The sequence below is a fragment of the Cinclus cinclus genome, chromosome Z (assembly GCF_963662255.1).
Source record: "Cinclus cinclus chromosome Z, bCinCin1.1, whole genome shotgun sequence".
NCBI classification, from domain to species: Eukaryota; Metazoa; Chordata; class Aves; order Passeriformes; family Cinclidae; genus Cinclus; species Cinclus cinclus.
The window spans coordinates 11,976,585-11,983,174 of NC_085084.1; positions in this window are offsets into that span (position 1 = coordinate 11,976,585).

Here is a 6,590-nt window from a genome sequence, read left to right on the forward strand (position 1 = left end):
ATTCCACAGGCAAAGAGGGAAGGGAAAACCAACCCCCAACACACATAAGTGAAAAACTATTCACAGTTATCCTTCCTTACCACATTCATGCTCTTTTAAGAATCCCCAAATGAACAATTATTACTAAAAAAACAACTTTCTTATGAAGTGCAGTAATATTTCTTTTTATTTGGCATAACTGCATTGAAATGAATTCTCATGCTTGTATATGTGAAAGCTGTATATGTGAAAAACTGTGTATTTACACACATACACATGTGTCTCTGCAGGATGCACTAGCAACAGAGAATAATGCTAAAGGCTTCAGCACATATCAGTGCATTTATTCTGTTGTCTTATATTTATAAGCTACAGTATGCATCTATTTCAAGGTATAAAATATTGATTCAGGCAGCATGTGCAGAGAAGATTTTTATAGGTCATTGGGACAAAGAAAACACTGCCTTTCCTTCATGTCTCATAGCATTATATCTTGCATATGATTCAGTTCTAGAAATCTACATTTTGATATGTCTGAGAATACCAGTTATAATATACTTTTGAAAATAGTTCTCATGATTACATGAGTATCACTATCCGTTTTGTCACCTGTCACATCTAAAGATCCACAATATCATAGTAAAATATGCTACAACCTGGATTGATGTACTTTGTTTTAGCCTGTTGACATACTCTATTTTCTTCTAGCTACTGCAAATGTGTTAGTTATTTGTAGACACTGAAATTTGCAATGAGTCTGTGTTTGAGGCAAACCATGTAGAAATAAAAAGAATGTATGCTTGTTTTATGTAAATATGATATGTGGTGTTGGAGTCTGTAAATCAAAGGTCTCTCTGAATTCTTCAGAGAGAAATCAGAGTGCAGGGATTGAATTAAAACCTTTGGATGGATTGAAGTATATTAAGCATAAAGTAAAGGTGTAAGTTTAAGTTTTAGAGTAAGTAAGTTTAAATAAGTAATATGTTTTAAGTGCTTTAGAGAGTAAAGGTCTTAGATACCAATGTAGAAGGGCAAGTTCTAGTGAAGGCTGAAAAACACAGTCCTAGATACTAGTGTTGAAAACAAATTGAAGACAAGTAGAGGCTCCAGGAACATAGTTTTAGACATAATAAAACTATAGTAAGAATATTGCTTACATTTTTTAGATAGAACAAGATAGACCATATATGTAGTTTATGTGTAACCTGGTGTGGTGAGAAACTAGAATTCTAACAGGTTAAAAAGAAATGGTTTGGGTTCATGTTTTTTGCTTATTGTGTAATTTGTGTATAAGAATCTATGCACTGGGGAGCGACTTGCTCTTGCTCTCTTGCTTTTCTTCTCTCCTCAACACCATCATCATCGCTCAAAGAAGATAGGAACTGCTGCAGCAACATCAGCCCTCCCGGAGCCTCTATAGGAGCAGCTTCCACTTCTAACTGGGACTTTACTTCTATTTAGGACTCTTCCAAAAACTTTTAGCGTGGACTTTAACTGATGACTCTTTGCCTTTCGAGACTGATGTGCCTTTACAATAAACAAATTTATAGCAATAGCTGCTTGACTCTTTTAAAGAAAACTAACAACCTGACAATATGCTGTTAATGTTAGGTGTAGATTCAAGGAGAAAATGAAAATTTGTATAAACTTGATACTACCCCAGTAATTTTTAATTCCATTGCTAGCCACCTTCTTTGCTGTGAAAAGATCTGGAGGCTTTCAGAAAGGTTCAGGTGCTGTCTACCCAGTAGAGATGAAGATGGAAACTTGCTGTTGTAAATATAACTCTAAAAATCTTGGGTTTATATTTTTTTCATATTTTGAACTGATTTCCTAAGGGCAGAGTGGACAAGATCAGTTGTAGTGAAGATGAATAAACTAGGAATTATTTAAACACTGGGGGATGATATGCAAAACTAAATCAGTGTTATTCATAGTCATAACTAGTCACATTTATGTGTGAGGTTTATGAGATGTAGTAATCTATCCCCATTACATGCTAGATGCTTCACTTAAGGAGGATTAAAGAGAATACCAATTTTCATCCCAGGTGAAGTTCCCTTATCTGAACTTTATGAACAGCAAAGTTCTTCCTCTTACTCTGCCACTTTTCAGTATGACTTGTCCTTTCTCATACAGCAATAATGGGATTTTGAGTTAAGGTTTAAATAGACTATAGCTGTAGTGGGTTAAATATTTGTGCAATCCCTATTATACTTATATATAATATGCTAACAATAAATGTAATTGTTTTAAGATACCACCACCAAGGGGCTCTTTGGTGTTAGGCAAGTTGTGAGGCAAACAGTCAGTGTGGATTTTTGAGCAGTTAGGAGGTTTAGCCTCAGGAGAGAACTATTTTACATCTACCAGCTGTTCAAAACATGGGCATTTCAAACCCAGCTTCTTACTACTGCTAAATTAGCACACAGCCCAAAAGCAGGGCTCACCATAGCCAGATAATGTCACCACCACTGTGGAGAAAAAAACAGTGAACTTGTACTTTGCAAACTAGGTGTGATTATAACCATCCCCATTTAAGATGAACATCTCAACAGTTTTCACTCCTCTGCAAAAAGTTTCTGACTAATATTATCCATTTCCTGTTTGCAATTTCAAAAATACATTGGCTTTCTGGCAATAAAAAAAAAAAAAGGAGGTGGGGCATTATGGATTTTAACAGCTCTGACCAGTAAATAATCTCAAGTTAGGAACTGATGAGACTTCAGGAGTTCCCTTGTGTGAGCTATGGCAGCACATGCATGGGTAACAAAACATTCATAAGGTCTTTTCAAATGCTGCAGAAAATAGTGCGTGACTCTTATTATTTTCCAGCATTCTTTTGAACACTAAAAGGAATTAATATCCCAAGATGGTGCAAAAATATTTATTTGCTATTGCCCTCTATAAAAAAGTAAGATCTCTGGGGCGGGGGAAAAAAAAAGGAAAATTTTAAAAGGGATCATTTTTCCCAGTGCAAACTCCAGGTAAGAAGTGTTGTTGAATCTCAGCAGTAAAATTCATGAGATTTTTGAAACACTGCTGAATGAGAGCTTCCACTCAAACTTCTGAAGCATAGGATTATATGCCTTATTTACAAATTCATAAACAGATTCATAAATTAAAAACCTGAAAGACCTGAGATATAAACTGAGCAGTATGTATTTGCTTGCACATTTTTGTAGGCCAGTTACTACTTTTTTTGCTACATAATGGTTTTTCTAAGCAGACATCTATTGATCAAGCAAAAGTATTAGAGCTAATCACTGCATTTTTCCTTTAACATGGCATTTTTGTATGATATCCACTCACAGGATCACAGTTTATTTTTTTACATGCACAATAATATTTAACTGTTCAGTGGAATGAGATAATCACCTAAAAGGCCTCAGCATGAATATGTACCGGAAACTCTAATATTTTCCCAACCTTTATGGACAAGCCCAAGAAAAGCTTTGAAGTTCTGTCACTGAGGGTGGTGAATAATTTAATAAATCTGTAATTTCAAATATGCATCTTTATCCAGAAAAACTCTTGAGTTTATGCTTAATTATAAGTGTAGGTTTATTTACTCCCACAGAACTATATACCTTTGCTATTTTGGGTCTAGATAGCAAAACACACCATAGTGATGTTAAAGTCTATCTTGCCCTTTTTTTTGCACAGTCTTAAACAAGAGGGGATGTCTGGGCAGTCCCACTTCACAGTCTACCCTGGAAACATTTTTATTCATGGACATATACAGACCTTTCCAGTTTACAACCACTGGCACTGAAGTGAACACAGAAACCTTTTCAAGCAACTGGGAATCCATTCTCTCAGCCCTATTTTCTCTGTATCTTCTGCTTTGTGAGGAAAAGACTGCATTTGTATTTAATAAAAGTGTTGTTAGACATTTGTTTTCTTTCCTTACTTATTGCTGGCCAAGGAACAGTGAAGCATTCCTTTATGAGGAAAGACATACAGTGATGGCTGTATTGGACTAGAAAGCAGCATAAGAAAAACCCAACCATACGTTTTTACCTCCCTGCACTACTGTCCCATCCTATGGTTATTGAAGTCTGAATCCTACTGTTGTCCAGGACTGCATATTCATGCCTCCTATATAAATTTAAATAATATTTTATTATAACTTTATATATATATAAATTATTATACCTTCGTATATATTTTCAGTGTTGCCATGTACCAGTTATTTTCAGCCCACTTCTGTTGCAAGAGTGGAGAGCTCAGTTATAAGGAAGGGCTCAGTAGATTAAGGAAGTACTGGATATATAGGTATTTCCAGAAGAATTTAGTTGTTATTAAGTGCCCTGAAATACCTTTTTTCCAAGATATTTTTGTTAACATTCATGAAGTGCAACGAGTATAAAAGAAGATATTAGAAAAAAAATGAGCAAAGCAGAATAAAAATTCAGCAAGTTTTCCCTCGATACCTAGATACCTCTGTGTCTATATAAAATTTGATAGTTGTAGGACAGGATGTTTCCCTATGATCCAAAATTGATGTAAAATTCTTTTGAAGAAATATTTTTGTTGGTTCATTTATACTGCTGTCTTCCTTGTGACATGTCTCTGTAGCTTTTGTGAGTTAGCTTGTGAACTAATTTAAACCTAGAAAGAAAAATGTATTTTAAAAAATTTTTCCCACACTGACAAACAGACTGGTAATTTTGCATTCTAGATTTTGTGAGGGGGGATAAAATTGCTATATAACATTTTAGATTAAAAAAGAAATACCAGTATTAAATATTCAGTATTCAAATTCCTCAAATTTAAAAATAAACCTACAGTCTTTTTTCTAAAAATGCTTCTGTCAAGTACTGCTGATTTCCATTCAGGAAATACACTATGTAAGATACTGTATTTATCAAACTACAGAAGAAAATGTTTCAAAAAATTAGTGACATGTAGTATAGCCTATAAGAGTTTTTATGTTATTGACCAAATATATCAGGGAAAGGCGTCCATTCGTGGACAATTCTACACTTTTCCCTTTTGAGGAATTTTGATGCTGACATCTGTCAGTGGCATTCCTGAAAATTTTGACTTCAGAGACTTATTTCTGTTTAAACACTCTCAGGAACTCTCCCCTTTTACCCAATGAGCCCATGAAATATGTAAGATTATCTGCATACATGACTTTAGATGGGGAAGACATAGTACCTCTAGACACAGGATAATCAACTGATATTCTACCATAAAAATACCATTGGAAATGTTGTTTGTTTGTTTGTTTGTTTGTTTGTTTGTTTGTTTGTTTGTTTGTTTTGCCTTTTCTTGTTAGTCTTTAATCTATTTCTCCTGCTGAAGTCTTCCCTTAATTTTAATTAGTTCATTTCTGGAAATATTAGCATGGTATCTAGAAAATAACAGGAACAGAGGGTTGCACATAGAATAATTGTCTGAGTGCCTAAGGGGGAAGCTGGGAGATGAAAACCTACTTTGCTGTTGTGTCTTCTTCCAGCAGATCAGCAGGGGCCACGTAATGCTGGCCTGACTTAAAGGTTTACCCCTTACTCTGCCTTCAGAGAGAGCAGAGGTTCTGTGGGTGAAATTATTGTGATGTAATGGTATATAATAATGACACAATCAGGAACAAATCTCATAGTTGGTCACAAAAACACAGCAGACTCTTCATGGGATACTAGTCTTATTTAATATACATCCTTAATTAATTCAGAGAGTAAATGTAGTAGTACTCATAAAGTGGGATACTTCTAATGGTTATTAATATTCAAGCAATGGTAGGGTGAGGGATGTTTTCTCCAAAGATAGAAGAGCTAAAATGTATTTGCCCTATGACTGGAGAAATTGAACTTTATTCCATTTAGGTAGCTAGTCGTCAGTCTTCCATCCCTATTAAATCCTGGCAGTATTCCAAATATTCTTAACAGCCATCTTAGTTATGTGGCTTCAAGTGCTAAGCCTTCCTGATGCAGATTTCAGTACTAGCAACTGATCTGTGATGTATCTCAGCAACTTATGAGATCTAACATGACATCTCTAATAATCTTCCAGGTAGCAAGAAGAAATACTGATGGTTATAGTGATTGTGGCATCTGATATTAGCAGCCCTCTGGAAAGAAGGTAGCCTATAAATCATCCTTCAAAGGAACAAAATCAACAATGTGTTCCACAAAGAAATGTATTTTTCAATGAAATGGACTGATAACCTCACATTTATTGAAACATGATGAGTTATTTTGTCAATATATTCAAGTTAGGAAACCCATTAAAGAACATTTCATTTCAAGAGCAATGGTCATAACTCCATGTGAGTCAGTAGCAATGAGAAGTTATTAAATAATGCTCTGTTGCTTACACAAAAGTAGTTCATCACTTCATAACCTTGCTAGTAAAGCAATTAGTAACAGCAGTAACTGCAGGCATATTAATAGAGACTGTGACTTAAACCTATGCAGAGACTGAACCATTAGTGATAAGTTTTCAGGATGCAATGCATGGAAAGAGAGATTCCATCATGTGGAAAGAGACTGTCAATTTGCTCTGATGGTGTTTCAGACTGTATTTTGTGAGAAATGCTTAACCTAGCTGAGAGAGATGAAAAGCAATGTGTCTCTGAGGGATTTCCATTACCCAGCTACAAC